Here is a 20,323-nt window from a genome sequence, read left to right on the forward strand (position 1 = left end):
AGAAGCTGTTGGCTCATGTAGCCGTACACAAAATTCAGCATACATGTATAAACAGGGGCTCACTGCCATTCCTCAGAACCTGCCAACATCCATCACCTTCCTGAAGTTGGAAAGAAATCCGATCACAGCCTTAAGTCAGTCAGAGCTATTGAGGTATAAGATGCTGGAAAGACTGGACCTGTTCAGCAATAAGATTGCTAAAATTGAACCTGGGGCATTCTCACATCTGTTAAAACTAGAATTTTTGTTCCTGCATTATAATAAGATTACTAACATTGAAGCTGAGGCATTCTCAAACTTGTCAAAACTCAAACATTTGTACCTGAATGTTAATAAAATAACTAACATTGAACCTAAGGCATTCTCAAATCTAACTAACCTCCAATATTTGTACCTACAACACAACCGCATAACTGATATTGAGATTGGAATGTTTTCCAAACTATTCCAGCTCCAAAAGCTTAACCTGTTCTCCAACGAGATAACCAAGATTCATTCTGAGACATTTTCAAATCTTACCCAGCTACATATACTACATCTTTACTCCAACCGCATAACTAACATTGAGCCTGGGACATTCTCAAACTTATTCAAGCTCAGAGAACTGAGCTTGTACTCTAACAAGATCATCAAGATTCAACCTGGCACATTTTCAAATCTTCCTCAGCTCATTAGGTTGTCACTGCAGTCAAACCAAATATCTTTCCTTCAAAAGTCTGCTCACCACATGTTGTCAACTATTCCTATCATCAATATTGACAAAAACCCCTGGCAGTGTGACTGTAGGATGGTTCCTTTCAGGAAAGAGATGACAGGTAACCAGACATTTGAAAACCAGATAACATGTGTGAAGCCTGCCAAATTCTCGGGACAAAAGCTAAAAGATATCAATCCTGAAGATCTGACATGTAAAGAGTCAAGCATGTCAACCATGCCCAATATTCGTGCCTCATTCAAATCATCTGATCATGGGCTATCAACATCTTCTTTTGCAAGCAACATGCAAAGCAATGCTGATCTGACAGCACGTCCTGTAGGGTCCAATTCTGATATAATCCCTGTTGATACCAAAGCCCGGTTATTCCCCTCATCTGCAGTGACCACATCCTCTGCATTGTCCACATCCTCTGCAGTGACCACAAATTCTTCCTCTGGCAATATCCAAAACAATGTTGAACCAACAGCCGGCCCTGTAGGCTCTACTTCGGCCACACTGGCAATTGATACCCAGGCCTTTTTACCATCAACTACTTCAACAGCATCCACATCTTCTTCATTTGGCAATACCAAAACCTATGCTGAATCACATCCTCCAACATCACCTCCACTGCTTGCAATCACTGATGCTTCAGGAAAAACAGGAGGCAACAGTTACCCTAAATCTGATACTAGTATCTCTCTACCCATTTTCATTGCCTCCCTTAGTGGTACAGCAGCTGGCATTGCCCTGATTGTAACCATCATTCTCACCATCTGGTACAAGAGAAAAGCTAAGAATCCTTCTTCAGGCCCAAACCCCACAGATAATTTGAGCACCCCAAACACCACAGCTGTTGTAACCAGTCTGACAGGGCAGGGACAATCTCAAACTATCCCCGAGTCCTCAACTCTCAGGAATCCCTCAATGTCCTATACACAACAGCCTCCCCCACTTCCTCCTCCTCGTAAAGTTGTTGCTGCAATACATGAGAATAAGAATTCAGGTTCATATGACCCTCACTTCTACCAACCTCTGAAAAAGACAGAGACTATAAATGGGCCCCTGGATGCCAATGACTACTTAATATTGGTACCAAATTCCAATACCTGAAAATTCAGTCTAAGGGTTCAGAAAAATGGGTTTCACATAAATTTCATAATCAACAGTTTGTCATCTAACTTGGTATTTCCATATTCCACCTCTTTGGATGTCTACAAAATGTCTACAAAAGTGCAACAATGGTACTACTGGTGAGCACATTAAGCGACCTCGTCATGGGCCACATTCCACATATCATTTTACAAAACAAAATCCTGCAAAAGACCCATCATGCTTATCTTTACTTCTTCCAATCCCAAAAAAGACCCTGTGATGCTAACGACACCCCTCACTTTCACCAACCCCCAAAAAAGACCCAGTGATGCTGAAACCCCCCTCACATTAGGCGAAAATCGATCAGATGACGAGTCTGCAAGCTCTAAATTACGAAGAAGCATGACCCTGAAGGGAAGGGGGGGAACTCTGCCATTTCTTCGTCGGCAGCAGAGTCATGCCTCCTCGTAATTTAGAGCTCGCTGGCTCATCGTCCGATCGATTTTCGCCTAATGTGAGGGGGGTATTATGACACACCTCACTTCTACCAACGCATGATAAAGACCAAAAAGCATAATGACACTTCTCACTTCTAACAACCCCTGGAAAAGACATTGCTGATGACACCCTACACCTACCGGTACATTGTATTAACCCATGTAAATTATTAGACAAACTTTACGACTTTTAATGGGCCTTACATAATACTATTGATACCCCACACCACTACCAACCACTGCAAAAGAGGCAATACTAATGGGCCAGTTGATGCAGATGAATATAAATCTATGATGTTTTCCCAAGGTTATTTTGCATTGGGGTTACACTGTCATTCAATCATTATAAACTTGTTAATTACCTTCTGCAAAAATCACTGAGAATGAACTGGTAAGAAAAATCAGCTTGTACAACTGGAAAAAAACATGTCAAAGTCACTAATTCGAATTCAAAAGGATTGTATGCAAATGTCACTCTTATGTAAATCATGTTTAGGCAGTTCCTTTGGTAAGACAATACCAATTTGTATGTTTTGAAACCTTCCTAGAAGTGTAGCTCCACCTTGCTTTATTTTAGGCTCTTTCACCATTCATCCGTGTAATAACCTAAGATAAAGTACGCACCCCAACTTTGACAACAACTTGGAGTACCTTTTCAATGTTGAAAAGTTTAAAAAGTGTGCACTTTATTTAAGAAAATACTGAGTAATTGCGACAAAATAGCATAACGGTTACCTTAACACCGACAAAGTCCTAGGAATAGTAGGACAGAACTGTCTGGTAGTACAAAATTTTATAAAAAGCGGAAACTGAATTACGTATTATGTAACGTTAGTCCAGAAAGTTGTACAACAAAAACTTTTCTTCAGTGTCCTAATAAGAACTATAAGTAAAACGTAGGTTGAACAGTTTATTGATATAACAAATTTTAATAGTTGATGTAAAAAATTTAACAGTTGTTTAATACATTGTGGATAAGAGGAGTATATGTATTACTGTGTAATACTAATTGTAGCATTTAACTACAATGTTAGGAAATGGGTTCAGTTATCTTGTGTGAGATGTAGGATCTAGAGTAGTGCCTAATATTTAACTCAACTTGTATTTTAAGCCTCAGACTGAAGGTGATTTACTGTATTCTCTTCTATGATTGTATTTCATATCAAGCCTTGAGTCTTAGCATCACAAATGTGGCTCTAACAATTATTTGCTTGAGCCCTGAAAAAGCAACTAAGGCTGACAGAAGAGTCCAGGTTAAGTGAATTCAAATAATGTTCATACATTTGTCCATCTATTTGATAGCTGTGTGTATTTTTTTAAATCGCATTCGTCAAAGTAACTTGTACGATGTATCCAATAGTTTCTTATGAGATGATGTAAGCCTAACACTCAAGTATGCATTGTAAAGGTATATTCTACAAAATGCTGCTATCAGAAGTGTATCTAACTATCCTAACATTTCAGTTTTATATCATGAAAAGGGCATCTTACTCAGACAGTCTGTTCATGTAACATGTACATTGTACAATAACATGACAGTGCATTACGATGGATACAACCTATCAGAGAGAAACAGCTTCGTCTTTAATTTGATCTACTGGACAGTTGATTTGTTTCATATATTAACCACTTTTTGTTGTTAAGCTGTTTCTTACCTTGTTGAGAAATGTGCAACAAGAATTGGAGGGTTAATTAGCAGCTTTTGACAAATTTGGAACCTCTTTTTGAAAATGAATTTTGGAAGTTGCTTTAGAAAATGTAATTTTCTTGTTTGTATCATCATTATTATCATCGTTATTATAATTATTATTTGATTATAAATATCATCTGCTGTAACAGTTGAAAGTTTTGAATGTTGATCAGCGCTTCTTGCCATACCTAACGTTGAGGCATTGTGCAATGAGCATCAGAGTGTTAGCAGTTTCAGGTCACTTTCATTTTTGTAGAAAAATAATGTAATTTTGTTGTGTGTGTCATCATCATTATCAATTTTCTTTTTAATTTACTTTTCAGCTTATCCAAGTGATTTATAGTCATAATACCACAAGAGCAATATATGCCATAATACTACAAGTAGAGCTGTAACAGTTATATACAATGTAGAACAAACTGTCAGAAAAATGATGATTATTATTAATCTAATTTTTACACCTTAGTGTAATTGTATATGCCATAATACCACAACAGACAAAAGTAATTTCTGATATATACATGTAGAACAAACTGTTAGGAACATTATCATGATTATTATCAACACTGCTGAGCTTTGAAATTGTTTTGAATTTTGGTTGACTTAGGTCTGCATGATGCCAAGGTGAAAGATATTACACATGACTGGCAGTGAGTATACTGAGACGTAAAATTTTTACAGAATCTTCTTTTTGTATATTATTACTCAAGTTGAATACTGTTTGAGGTAATGTGATGCACAAAGCTTTTATAAATTGAATAAAATGATTTATCATATCATCACAACCACCTGTGTATAGTCTCATCATTAGAACCCGATTTCTACAGTTGAGCAATCAAAAGTACATCAAAATTGAATTTATTCAGATATACAGTCATAATTTTTCGGATACACATGCACCTTTCACACTTTTCCCCATCAGAAGAAAAATCATGTGTTGATGTCACTGGTCAAACCTAAGTTTGCTGAAACACCATTAAATACATTTCAAGGGTTGCTGCCATTTTTTAAAGAAAGTATCAGGCTAGAAAGGTGAAGGCAGAAGGAGTAAACAACCTGTTAAATCGTAATATTCATAAAGCTAATCTCAGACAATCAACCAAAAAAGGCTTAGGTTTTACATTGTGTGCTACCATTTTTGATAGGCAAAAGAGAGTAAACAACACTTTTAATGTTAGTATTCATAAAGCTCTATTCAGACAATCAACTCAGCCATATGAGTAAGAATAATTCAGAGCTGTTTGTCACTACCATCACACAACTGCTACCCAGAGCACCCTTTCAACAGCTTCAGGCACAAGACCAATCCCTGCCAGAGATTGCAAACTGAAGATACCAGTTTCAAACTTGAAAGTCAGTCTCTTTCTGTATAGCAAGGTATCAGTTACCATGATGTCCAAGCTAGCAAACTTCAACTTTTACAATAGTAAGTAAATAGAGTAAAATATAACATCATGGTGTATTCCGTATCCTCCTTGATCCCAACCCTCCCACAGATCAGATTGCTCAATAGATATACTCGCCCATATATATACTGTAAAATGCAGAAATGTTTGCGCTAGTTTTATGTTCGCAGCTTTCATGGTGGCCACTTCACCGCAATCTTAAAACCACCGCGAACAGTCCTTTTCCCCGCTACCGCAAGACTTTTGCATTTATAGACAGCATGACATGCAGGAGTGCCGTAGCCTAATCCACCATCAAGCCACACCAGGGTTGTAGCCAGCCAGAAATCATTTTCCGTCCCTTCGATTTTGAATGGCTTTGGGGCAGCGTTTCTATGGGGTCCAGGGGTATGCTCCCAAGCAAAATTTTTAAATGTAGACCCTCTGAAATGCTATTTCCTGCATTTTGAGGGTTAAATTTTGCTCCCAGAGGACGGAATGGGCAAAATTTTTTTTCGTGCCCAGCTTCAAAATTCCGTGGATGTTTATTTTCTTCATTTTTTTCATATCTGCCTCTGAAATGATATTCTTGATTTTTTTGGATCATCTTTAGACCAAAACTGTATATTTTGGACCCCTGCACCCTAGTATTACAACTGAATGACCTGAAATTTGGTACAGAGGTGCCTTGATCATATGCCCATACAGATTCTCAATAACACTTTTGGCATAGAGTAAAAAAAAATGCTTAATTTTTTGGGCAATATTTTTACAAAAAATATATTTTTGGATCCTGTACCCCAGTTTTAAAACCAAATGAGCTGACATTTGGTATATGGAGTGGCCTGAACATATGTTTACATGGACTCAATAACACCATTTGTATACAGTACAGCAAAATGCTTAATTTTGCAAGTTTTTGGCCATTTTCTTAACCCAAAAGGTACACTTTTGACCCCTGTACCCTGGTACCTCTGGTTTATTTTAAGTGGGGTGTGCTGGAAGAGTCCATCCTTGCACGGGGGGATTTAAAATTCATCTTTGGACTTTGGTGATTATGTCAAAGTCCTATTTTAGAGGTTATACTTTTGGACCGCTCCACTTTACATAGGGGTATTACAGGAAGAGCCCATTCTTGCACGGAGGGGGATTTTTCAAATTCAGTTTTAGTTGGGTGATAATTCAAAATTCTATTTTTGCCTTGCCGCCAGGCAAGGCTTTACGCCAGCTTTTTTCCATGGATCAATGGACGGACCTTTTAACCCAGCCCTTCCAAAGCCCCTTCCAAAGGCCCTTCTTTCCTTGCCGAGTTTCATGGCTTAGTTAGACAATGGTACATTCCAGACGAGTATTAAAACGCTCTTCTAGACGCATGTTACTGTATGTGGTCCAGCGTAATAAATCTACGCTTTAACTCACCATGTTCATATAAATATATATCACAAATTGCATCAGAAGGAACTTAGTTTGTAATAAAAAATAATGCATATTCATTGTGGGTCAAAAAGTTTTACAAAACCTGTTTAATGTGCCAATAATTCATCTGACATAAATTATGATAATGAGGGGGAGGGGGGCGACATGTGGAACTCGGGATTTTTAAGCGTAGAATCTAGTCTAACTTACCAAAATAACATAAAATACGCGGCAAGGCACAGCTTTTTTAAAAAGATTTCTTGTTTTAGTGGTAGTGTTTATGGACTGGTCTATTTTACCTTTTTAAAAGTCCATTCATTCACAGGGGTCCCTTAATTCAATTTTCGATTGGGTTTCTTAATACAGAAGGCTATGTTTTCAGTGGGAGTGTTACTGGACTGGTCTACTGTGCAAATTTACATGGGGTGCACTGGAAGAGTTCATTCTTGGGGAATTTTGTAAGATTCATTTTTGGGCTACAGTGTGATTAGTAGAACTGATTTTTAAGCAGAAGTGGTCCATTTTCACACATGAATGATTTTGGAACAGTCTATTGAATGGGGATTTACAGGTACTAACTGAAAATCAGACTGATGTAGATAGCTTTTGCTGTATTTGCTCTCAAGCAAATAACGGCCTTTCTAGTTATTCGCAGTTGCGCATGCCTTTTAGGGAGGTTAGTTACAACACATTCAAGTGACTGGAATTGGTAAATGTTAACAAAGGAAATAAAGGGAAGACTTCTTGCTCTTTTCAGGTGACGAAACAAAATGGGAAAAAAGTTCCGAGAAATGTTGATTATTCTCCTCATCCTTCTGAAGGAGCCCAACATGCCAGAGGCTGACTGTAGCTGTACAAAAAATTCATCCTGCATCTGTACCAACCAGAGGCTGACTGCCATTCCTCAGAACCTGCCAACATCCATCACTTTCCTAAACTTGACAAAAAACGAGATCACAGCCATAACTCAGTCAGAGCTCTCAAGGTATAAGAACTTGGAAAAATTCTACTTGTGCAAAAATAAGATACCTATTAGTAACCTTGAATCTGGGGCATTCTCAAACCTGTTGAAACTCAAAACCTTGTTCTTGGTTGCCAATAAAATAACCAACATTGAACCCAAGACATTTTCAAACCTAACGAATCTCCAATATTTGTACCTACAATACAACCACATAACTGATATTGAGCCTGGGACATTCTCTAATCTATTCAAGCTCCAAAGGCTAAGACTGTACATCAACAAGCTAACTAAGATTCACTCTGGGACATTCTCAAACCTCCCTCATCTTAATGAGCTATATCTTCACCACAACAGCATAACAAACATTGAGTCTGGAACATTCTCAAATCTTCCCCAGCTAAATGTGCTATCACTGTACAGCAATCGCATATCTAACATTGACCCTTCCTCTTTTTCGAATCTACTTGAGCTCAAATATCTGTACCTTCATTTTAACAAGATAACAAAGATTTTTCCTGGCACATTCTCAAATCTTCCTCATCTCAGTCATTTGTCACTCAACTCAAACCAAATATCTGTCCTTCCCAAGTCTGCTCATCATACATTGTCGTCTATTTCTTACGTTGGAATTGCCCACAACCCCTGGCAGTGTGACTGTAGCATGGTTCCCTTCAGGAAAGAGAGGACTGGATCTCCTCCATTTGAAAACCAGATAACATGTGTCTATCCTGACAAATTCTCAGGACAAAAGCTTAAAGATATCAATCCTGAGGATCTGACATGTAAAGAGTCAAGCATGTCAACCATGCCCAATATTTGTGCCTTATTCAAATTATCTGATCACAGGTTTTCAGCATCTTCTTCATTTGGCAATGTGCAAAGCAATGCTTATTTGACAGCACAATCTTTAGGGTCCCATTCTGATACACTGCCAGTTGCTACCAAAAGAGTTGTCCCCACATCTGCAGTGTCCATATCATCTGCAGTGCCCACATCATCTGCAGTGCCCATGCAATCTGCAGTGTCCACACCATCTGCAGTGCCCACATCATCTGCAGTGCCCACATCATCTGTAGCGTCCACACCATCTGCAGTGTCCAGTACATCATCTTCCTTTGGCAATATCCAAAACAATGCTGAACCAACAGCACACACTGTTGGCTCTACTGCTGCCACACTGACCTTATTCTCATCATCTACTTTAACAGCATCCACAATTTTGTCTTCATTTGGCAATACAAAAAGCTATGCTGAATCACATCCTCCAACATCAGCTCCACTGCTTGCTTTCAATGATGCCTCAGAAAAACCAGGAGGCGATAGCTGTGATCCTAAATCTGATACTAGTATCTCCCTGCCCATATTCATTGCCTCCCTTAGTGGTACAGCAGCTGGCATTGGCCTGATTGTCACCATCATTCTCACCATCTGGTACAAGAGAAAAGCTAAGATTAAGAATCCTCCTTCAGGCCCAAACCTCACAGATATTATGAGCACCCCAAACACTGCAGCTACAGCTACTGTTACAGTAGTAACAGGTGGTGATAGTCTGACAGGGCAGGGACAATCTCAAGCTATCCCTGAGCCCTTAACTGTCGGGAATCCTTCAATGTCCCATACAACCAACCCTCCTGAAGATGAGCCTCCCCCACTTCCCCCACGTCGTAAAGTTGTTGCTGCCGTACATGAAAATGAGAATTCAGGTCCATATGACAATGAATTCCCTCACTTCTACCAACCTCTGAAAAAGACAGAGAATATCAACATGTCTGCTGATGATAATGACACGCCTCACTTCTACAAACCCCTAGAAAAGACCCCTGATGGCAATGACACCCCTCACTTTTACCAACCTCTGAAAAAGACAGAGACTATAAATGGGCCTCTGGATGCCAATGACTACTTGATATTGGTCCCAAACACTAATACCTGAAAATTCAGTCTGAAAACTGCACAGTGCCAATCTAAAAAGAACAAAATAATACAATACTGGGTTTCACATAAATTTCGCAATTAACAGATATGATCTAACTGATTGGTTTGCTTGGTATATCCATATTCAAGCTCTTTGGAACTGAATGCACACAAATTGAAACAGTATGTGGTAGGCAAGCACATTAAGTGAGTTATAGGCCAAATTCAATTATCATTTATTTAATACCATTTGGCTCGCCCCTAAGGTGTCGCCAAAAATTCAGTCTAAATATTGGAATAGCAAAATTCAGTGACTTAATATTGGAACAGCCTAGTATCTAATAGTATGTATATTATCAATAATCGTACATGTAATATAGCCATCAACATGCATAAATTGAGACAATTATAGAATAAAATTAAAAACAACAATGAATTAAGCATTAGGCTTTACTCGACATGTAGAATGCAGCCAAGATAGTTGTATATAGTCTACTAGAACTGAAGTGTTCTGATTCTTGTAAAATGTATGTGTTGCAGCTTTATTTATATAAAACAATATTGACAAATTAATGACAAATGAATGTAAAAATTTAAAAGAGCATGTTTAATACATTGTGGATGACAGGATTTATGATGTGCAGGGATTGAAATACTTTTTTTTGCTACATGCAAAATTGCAGGTTGGCAAAAGTTTTACGTGCAATTTGAAAAATTTACATGCAAAATACAACTAGTGTATACTGCAATGTTCCAGCCAGCATCCATCATTCCGTCCTTTGGCGGAATGTTGCTACTCAAGACATATTAAGAATTTTGCATGTCACTTTTGGCGGACAGAAATCGGTGCATGAACTTGAAATTCTGGAAAGATATCCATACAAGCAGCATGGAAGTTTGCAGAAAGCCAAATTTGATTATTTTTAACACCTACTGACGACCGGTGACGATCCCCGTCAGATTAACAAAGGCACTGTGGCCACAGTATTTTTACTATAGGCCAGGTATTTTCAACATGCAAGATTGCAAGTTCAGAATATTTTTATGTGCAAATCTCAAAAATTACATGCAAATTGCAAGTTAAGTATGTGTATTTTGAACCCTGATGTGTAATACTAAAATGAAATGTAGCATTCAACTTCAATTTTGGATATATGTTCAATCATCTAGTATGAGATGTGGGATCTCAACGAAGTAGTGCCTATTTTACTTATTATCATCATTTTGTATGAGATGTGGGATCTCAACTTAGTAGTGCCTATTTTACTTACTTTCATCATTTTGTATGAGATGTGGGATCTCAACGAAGTAGTGCCTATTTTACTTATTATATGCCTGACTTTTGGGTGATTTAGTCTCTTCTACATGATTGTATAAATCTTCTATATCAGAAATGTGTCTATAATTTTTATGTAACAATCATTTGCTGGATCCCTGGAAAATCAACTAAGGCTGCAGGACATTCCAAGTGAAATGACACATTATTAATTATTTTCAATAGCTGTGTGCATTAAAAAAATCACACTTGCCTTAGTAAGTAACTTGTACAATGTACCTAATACTTTGTTCAGTGAGAGGTTTGAAGAGCAGACTGAGATGATGTAAAACTTTTATGCACTCAAGTATACAAGAAAGCTATACCAAACAAGTAATACTATGCTGCTGCTGTCAGAAGTATAATTATCTAGTAACTATAATCCTACTAGTAACATTTCAGTTTTATATTGTGAAGGACTTGTTTGTTTGGCTTATTCAATTCATGTTACATGTACATGTACAATAACTTGGATACAACCTATAGTGAAGAAAGAGAGAAACAGTAACTGTTGTGAAACTTAGTCTTTAGTTTGATGTTTAGATTTTTTTTACAACAGCTTTTTGTTGTTGTTTCTTTTGAGGCAAATGCATGTGCAACAAGACTTAGAGAGTTAGCAGCTTTCAAGAAATTTGGAACCTCTTTTTGAAACTGCATTTTGGAAGTTGCTTATTTTAGAAAATGTAATTTTCTTGTTTGTATCAAAATGTAACTGATGATGATGATGATGTTCGTCCATCGGGAGTCAATGAAGACCTTGACTTCAGATCAGTTCAGTATTGTGTGAGATGTTTATTACTATCACTATTATTATTATTATAAATATTATTTTTATTACCAGTAATTCACTTTGCAGACTTTTCACCTTATCTAAGTGATTTATATATCATGCTCATTATACCACAATCAGATTTTTGATATGAAGCATATAACTATCAGAAGCATAATACTTTACTTATCAACAATTAAACTAAAGTTAAATTTTGGTTGACTCACTGGCTGATGCCAAGGTGCATGACATGTCTTGCTACACACAATTGACTGACATAAAATTTTGACAAATGTTAGTAAATAATATCAACTTTGATATTGTTGTACATGATGCCACACACAAAGCTTTTATTAATTAGAAAATAAACACATCACATGATCATAACCATCTGCATAATTGTACAGTGTTATCTTGCTTTAAATTCAAATAGTGCAAAAGCTGTCAGAATAGAAAAAAACTGCTACAGTATCATCCTTCATTCTGATTAATTTTTACATGATTTTTTTCCCTTTTTAAATTTATCACCCAAAGGACAATGCTTTTGGCTGTCTGATATACACATTTGGGATACAAGTTTGTGTTGTAAGCTAGTACACAACTGCCCTTTTATTCTGACAAGCTTTGCAGGCGCTAGGCTAGGCATTAGGTAGTTACATGTTTGTACGTCAGATTCGCACAAGTGGTCTTCTTGCTATGGACACTTACGCCCGTATCATCATTTTCAGCTCTTCCAAATATACTTGATTCCAACATGTGTGAGATATTTAAAAAAAGAATGATTTGTAAGACATATATTACTGCCACTATGCAGTTTGAGGTTGAATGTATTGATGTGCACTGGTCAAACCTTATGTTTGCTAAAACAAGTATTTTTTACCTTTCCCTATAAAAAGGTCATAAAATGAAGGGAGAGAGGGTGTTAAATGTTAAATATTCATAAAGCTAATTCCAAAAAAGGTAGCAAAAAGCAAAAGAGAGTAAACAACATATTAAATGTTAATTATTCATAAAGATCCTTTCAGACAATCAACTCAGACATATAAGTTAGAATAATTTAGAGCTGTTTGTCACATGACATCACAAAACAGCTGTCCAGTTCAAGCTTTTATTCAATATTATTTGTCAGCATAACGTCAACTAAGAACGTCCCAGAGAATCAACAAAAATAGGCTTAGATTTATGTATAGTTTTGCACTACCAATAATGATCAGAAAGGCAAAAGGGAGTAAACAACCTTGTATAATATTTATGAATATTAATATCCATACAGCTACAGACAATCCGCTCAGCCATATAAATAAGACTAATTTCAGATGTTTGTCACATGCCACCACAGAACAACTACCCAGACTGAGCACGTACCTAACAAGAACAACGGCAACAAAGAACTTTCCTGTGAAAAGGTACCAACTAAAGCTACCAGTTTGAAAACCATTGGATAAACTTCAAAGGTTAGTTTTTCTGTTGGTAATAGAGGTCTATCATAACCTTTTTATCAATAGTTTAAGCAACATAAAGACTTTAAATTTGCAATTATGCCTGACATGCAGGAGCGCCATAGCCTAATCAATCTCCAGGCCACACCTACCGAACCAGACACACGTATTGTATTGTAATTGTATTGTAATTGTATTGTAATTGTATTGTAATTGTATTGTAATTGTATTGTAATTATATTGTAATTGTATTGTAATTGTATTGTAATTGTATTGTAATTGTATTGTAATTGTATTGTAATTGTATTGTAATTGTATTGTAATTGTATTGTAATTGTATTGTAATTGTATTGTAATTGTATTGTAATTGTATTGTAATTGTATTGTAATTGTATTGTAATTGTATTGTAATTGTATTGTCTGATGATGATTATGATGTATTGTACTATGACTATGTATGTCCCTCAATGTGTATGCTGCACATATCAGCATCTTGCTGCCTGGTGCAGAATATTGTATTGTATTTGTCGCAATCCAAATAAAGTTAAAGTTAAAGACACACGATCTTGCCCCAAGTTTTAGATTCTGAAATAACTTCACACAAAAAAGTAATGAAGATAACATATAGTAACAGTTGTTTTCTCACATATTGCTTGCTCCACCCAAATGTATTCAAAACATAGGTTGCCTATTTCCTTGTTGTGTACAGATTCTTCGTGATGAATTTTATTGTATGCAAGGTGTTATATATTGCAATGTTTTACAGAAATGTCTTATATGTGCAATATTTTAAAGTGCAATATCAGTAATTCTCAATAACTTTATTATGCTTTTAATCCTATTGTAACAACAGAATTTCTCACTTTTATACCGTGTTGTAGTGCGGACGATAATTGTTAAACATTCACCGCAATTCAGTCTTAGGACTGCAAGTGTGATGTTTTTGTATGTGACCCTTTATGTCAAATAAACCATTCATTATTATATTTTTAAGCTTCAATCTTCAAACAAAAAAAGGCCTTTATTTGTATTTTTGCGGTTTACCTATAAAATTCCTGCATTACACTCAGTCTGTTATTCATTACTTTTATCCAGTATAAATCAGACTAGCAAGATATGCACCTTCAAACTGGGTTAAAAATATATCATTAATTTTCAATGTATCTCTTGTTCTGGACATGGTACTGTCTTGATGTTTAGGTAGACTAGCTAATTTGATGTTATGACAATGTGGGGCAAGTTTCAGTCCCCTAAAGTTGGATTTCGGAACTGCATTTTTGTGAAAACGTTTTAAAGAGGATAACTGAAGAATGGAATTTCCATCTTTTTATGTAATCTTGTAGCTTAGGCAAAGATATGATGATATGCATGTTATGCAAATGTTGTCCTTAATTTGCATAATTAATGTGGAAGTTATATAATTCCATTGTCCATAACTGGACTTAAATAATGTAACACAAGTAATTCATAACCGGAGGAATATAAACAGATACCAAAACATGCTAATGAGGAACTGATTTGCATAATTAATGCAACAATGGCAAAAGCTAATCATCATCACAATGCATAAATTATGTAAATGTCCATGTCATTTGCATAACATTTACAAAACCTCTAAATATTTCATGGAGGTATGAGGTTGCCAAACTCTAGTTACATTTAGTTCTTGAATTTCCTGCAGAGTCATGTAAGTTTAGTTTATTTCTTACATCCTGCTTCTTCCCAAGCGAACCTTGGTTTCAGGTTGGAACTACATGGGAGGCTAGTTCCCATGTAAAGCTCACAGAAACTATGTTGGCTCCTGCTTGGAACTATAGCATATTATCCGTGACCAAGTTACCCCGCCCATAGCTGTCAGCCATGGCCAGGCCTTCTAGCCATCTGTATCTGAGTAGGTCCACCCAAATGTACCATGTAATTGGGAAAACACTCTGAGCCTCACAGGGAGTACATGTGGGTTTGACATCTGCCTAAGTAGGTTCTGACCATGCCTAAGTAGGTCCTGACAAATGCACTGTGAAATTGGGGAAACAGTCAGCCTCACCAAGGAGAGGGAAACTCCTTGGCCTCACAAGTGTAGCACATGTGGGCAGGACTAATCATTCGTACATTTATACATGTGTAGACCTACATCTTTTTGGCTGAGCAAGAATTTCTAATGCAAGCTAAGATTGCATCATATTGGTGTTTTGTTAAGTTGTTTACATGGCTTGTGAGAGGATCAGTGCCCCCAGGGGTTGATGACCTACATTCAAAGTGTCAAAGTTTGGGAATGGGGGAGGCTGCCTGGAATACTTACCAAAAATAGCAATGTGGGTAACAGGGAATTTTCCCCTCCTACAGCTAAGTCCAAATGTAACTTTTGAGTCATCACATGGTTTCTTTACCATTGTAAGACAAGTACCAGCTTGGTTGTTTTGATAAAAAGAAAATAAGAAGACATACTTAATGACAATACTGAAAATTTTCATCCAATAAGATTTCACTTAACTTTTATTTCATTTTGATAATTTGTCCCAAGAAAGGATTTTTTGTGTGCTGCACCAGTGTCCACAAACCACTAGGGACCTACTGGTTCCAGCCTGTTCCAGAGGGTAAGGGGTCAACTGAGTATCATCTTTCCTTCCATGCAGCCTATAGGAAACATCAAACTGAGACTGAAGTCCACAGTGTACTACATGTATCTTGCACAATTCATTAACTGTCAGTATAAAAAAAGCAGAGTTGTGGGAATTGCAGTCCTACTCAATGTGGCAGTTAAGTAAACTATTAAAAGAGAACTCATTTCAACAACAGTGATCAATAGAGCACTTCAACATACATTGTACTCATGTACATAATACATCAATAGCCTGTGTGCAGCTCTCAGGAACTGTCTTAAAGTAGATGCAATTGTGTCTTCCCTACATTTGTAATGTAAGTTGGAAGAAAGCACATGCAAAATGGAACCACAACTAATATCAGTGATATATAATCCACTCATTGCAATGCACAGAAGCACTGGGAGGGATCATCTAAATACAGACATGACCTCCTGTAGTGGAGAAGTATCCAGTGTTTGTTTAAGTTAGTTCTGCCAGATGAACCATGTAATTGGGGAATTAGGGAGCTCTTCAAGTTGTAGTTAACACTTCAGACAGCAATGGTGACAGATGTGGGTCAGTTTAGAGGGGCATCAAGCTATCTGTGTCAATGATGCCAGTTTCTCTCAGTTTTGCCATACTTGTACCTATATAGCTGTAGCTATTAAAAGCCCATGTACAGGCTGCATGAAACCCCCTTCCAGTACCTAGCCCCCCTGCTCTGTTAGTTGTACACAGCCTGGCTTGGCCTGGCCTGGCCAGAATCTTGGAAAATGTACAATCTTATGTACATGTACATTGTAAGTTTGCTTGTTAGACATGCTGCCTATTTAGCACTATTAGTAAGAAAATTCTAACTACTAGTACAAGTTAGGTTTTGACATTGTAAAGACTCCAATGAACGTTCGTAGAGTGCACTATTCCAGGGTTTAGAAGGACTGAACTGTGACCTTGAAAAAGAGTTTTTAATGAGATTATCATATGGTAAAGGCCGCCAACACACATTGTCAACAATCAGAACAATTGAAACACAAACAGTGTGTGCCTTTTCGACCGTGGACAGCATCACCATGCCTGACTGTAGCTTCGATCAAAGAAATAGGAAGGCTCCCCTTCCTATTTTAACCCCCTTGCTTCAATAATAAAGGATTTTTGTTCGTCAAGGTTGATGGATTGCATTTTATATTTTTCCGTCACATGCAGCAAATTTCCGTCAATTGACGGGAAAACAGATGCTGGCTAGAGCCCACACAGGAGACCTTTGATTTCAATTTTGATTCAGTTGTTGTGATTTTGTGTTACTTTATGTTGGGGTCTCCCGGCCCACCAGGAGGTATTGAAAAACGCCAGTAGGCGATGTATTTTCCTGGATAAATAAATAAACTGAAACTGAAACTTGACTGAGAATGGAGGATGGCATGCACATGTAGTACTAGTATTATCTGCATAATATAAAAGGTTGACTGTTGTAAATCTCTGCCTCTACAAGGTGAAAAGAGTAGAAACAGTCATTGCATGCCCTTATGCAAGTATTTGTTTTTGAGACCAAGAATCAAAGAGTGTATTTGAAAATAAAATGTTTCCAAAACCATAATAGTATGGAACCTGTTCTCACCTACAAAAAGCAATAGGGCTGATGACCACTTTATTAGTTAAATGTACAGGTTAGATTTTCAATAGCTAATGTGACAAGCTATGACATATTATCTGTACAACAACCAAAATGAACACATACAGTATTGCAACAATCTGTTAGATAAAAAACAGAGATGTAAAAACAACAACGTACTTGCAAGTATATCGTTTTGCAAGCAGGTCAGACACACAGCCCTGCCCTACACAGACTTGCTAGAAAATCCCTCTTCAATCTACAGAATGTATCCATGCCCGTAGCCAGGATTTTGGTTGGGACGGGGGGTGGTGGTCTTTTTAGTACTTGGGGGACCATCGAGCGCCGCAGACGCGACCCTCTGAAACGCTATTTCCTGCATTTTGACTGGCAAAATTTGCTGGAAGACTAAGCCAAGTTTAACAGAATTTCTATGAAAGATACACAAGGCTTTCGACGCAAGTCTTTAAGGACGACTCGCCTCAACATATTTTCACCATGTCTGACAGCGAAGATGAAAAGCGTCGCAATGGAGGTCTGGGAAATTTTGAAACTGTATTTCCTGCAGTTTCTGGGGCAAATTTTGCTGATATCCTCGCATAGATTGAATGAAATTACTATAAGTGAGAAATGCCAGTCAGCCTTTGAAAAAAATAAAATCTTGGACTGTAAAATGAGGACCTTTGAGCATGAGAAAGTGGACCTTCTTCAGAACCCCCCGTCTACGGGCATGTGTATCAGAATATTCATACATAATATTTGCTGTCCTCTCTATTCTCCCCCTCCCCTCAGAAGAATTGAAGCATGCATCATTCATAAATCAAGAAAGTTTGGGCTTCTTTCCATCATCAGACTATGACTGTGTTACTTGTATCTGTGTACGATTGAAACGTCCTTTAGCCAGTACTGGTAACTAGAAAACACAGTTAGGCACCAAAATAGCCTGTATCAGGTGACCTATTAGACCATATCATGTGATCTGTCAGGGTAGTCCCCAAGTTAGGCAACTACTTACTCGGGTTAAATTCCCACATGTGTACATATAGCACCACTGAGGAAAACTTAGTAGTTTACGTTCTGTTTTTTTAAACTAGTTTTGAATTTCTAATGGAGAGGTTCTTGGTCGTCATTCAATCTATTTTGAAAATACGTACCATGCATCTGGACATAGTCACGAACAACTGTTAAAGTCATGGCAATCTTTAGGTGTTTTCCTGTCAAACTAGTGCAATTGGTCTGTAATGCCTATACTACATAGAGCAACGCAAGGCTTGGCATTTTTTATACACATCAATGTCTACAGTGAAGGACTGTGTTAGGAGAACTAATATGCATCATCATCAAGACCAGTGTCGAGTTTTACTGAAAGGACATTAAACATCACACATAGTTGCCTTAAGTAGTTCACAGACAGGCAAACAACAATGAAGTCACTACTGATATGTTTGCTCTAATGTTGTTGACCAAAACAAGTTAAACTTCCATTTTCAATTTCACAGAGCAGCACAGCAAAACTTAAGATGTGACAGTGGTTTCTTTTGACCTGAGAAAATAATGGTGCAGAGGGGCACTGATTGTGCCACATTTTTACTGAATCTAGTCAGAGTTTCATTTTTGTACCTTGGATCACCACAAACATCTTTTAAAAGATATTGTTAGCTTTAATATGTTTAGGAAGGAAAGGTACCTTGTAATTTGCTGTGATATTTTGCTTTGAAAATATGTTAAAGCTGAATTCCTGTTTCTTAATGTTTTATAAAAAGAGTAAGACACCATGTTAAGGATTTTTCTCATCAATGTCAATAATATGTAACGCTAGTTCACCTTAATTCGCGGGTAACCATTATTCGTTGTATATAAAATTGGAGCATTTAGGGATATCAAGTCAGACAAGTGTTTCAGACTGGAATGCTATGAAAATGTTGTTTGTTTGCTTATGCAGAGAATGCAAAAAATCCAGTCAATGTATTTGTGTTCTAGAAAATCAAAACACTAAAAGGTTTCAGAAAGACATTTATAGAAAGGTTTGTGGATGAGATATTGGTCTGCATCTAAATTTACAGTTTAAGAGCTACATTGCAACTAATGCCCTACCTGTAGTGAAAGAAAAACACAAGCAGATTTCAAGTGGAATGCACTAATTGTTTGCCTTGTTCAGAATCTAGGTCAGTCCATTCAATAGATCTAAAAGACTAGAACTTCTTAATATGTGATCTGAATCAGACTGTTCAACTTAGCCCAAAGTTATTTACACATAATGTTTCTCCATTGTGCATATATATATGGATATCCTATGAAAGAAACTAAACAAATACAAATAGTATTATAATAAAACTTGTTCAGCACAGATTAGTATAAAACTATGTGTTATCTATTCCTACATGTAAGTTATTAAACTGAGCTTTCAAGGAAAGTAACATTGTAAAATATCAAGAAATTTTCTCCCAAATGAATGCAAGTAACCCATTATGCTGTAAGGTACAAGTAATATACAACATTGTATTGCATTGATGGTAAGTGCTTCAAAACACAATATTCAATAATCTAGAATATTCATTCTCTTATTGTATTTGAAACATACTGCATTTGATAGTGAAAATAAAGCGATTCAAATATAACAGCTAATCCATTGTTTCCATCATCTATTGCATAACGTCCTACTTCTCTTATCTAACACAGACAGTAATGTACATGTACAATGTAAGATCTTCAAATTTGAATATACAATGTACAGGGCATTCGCCAGTGATTCAATATACAGCCTCTTAACAATGGGTTCCTATGACAAAAAGAGGAGAAAGCAACTGTTAATAACTCAACTTTCTGGCGTTACTGGCACACAATTACCCTCATTTGAAAGCCCGACATCTCAGCTATCCAAACAAACACATTTCGGCATGAATCTAACGGTGAAACTTCCGGGAAACTGAAAGATTGACCCATGACCTCTA

The 20,323-nt window shown here is 37.0% G+C and overlaps 1 protein-coding gene across 1 annotated transcript in view; it reads right to left on the minus strand.

Moving 5' to 3' along the window:
- LOC118415628 (pseudouridylate synthase 7 homolog) overlaps window positions 1-20,323 on the minus strand; it is a 134,666-nt gene that overhangs the window by 51,448 nt on the left and 62,895 nt on the right. The gene's annotated exons all lie outside the window — the stretch shown is intronic.

Source organism: Branchiostoma floridae, chromosome 5, assembly GCF_000003815.2.
Source record: "Branchiostoma floridae strain S238N-H82 chromosome 5, Bfl_VNyyK, whole genome shotgun sequence".
Taxonomy (NCBI): Eukaryota; Metazoa; Chordata; class Leptocardii; order Amphioxiformes; family Branchiostomatidae; genus Branchiostoma; species Branchiostoma floridae.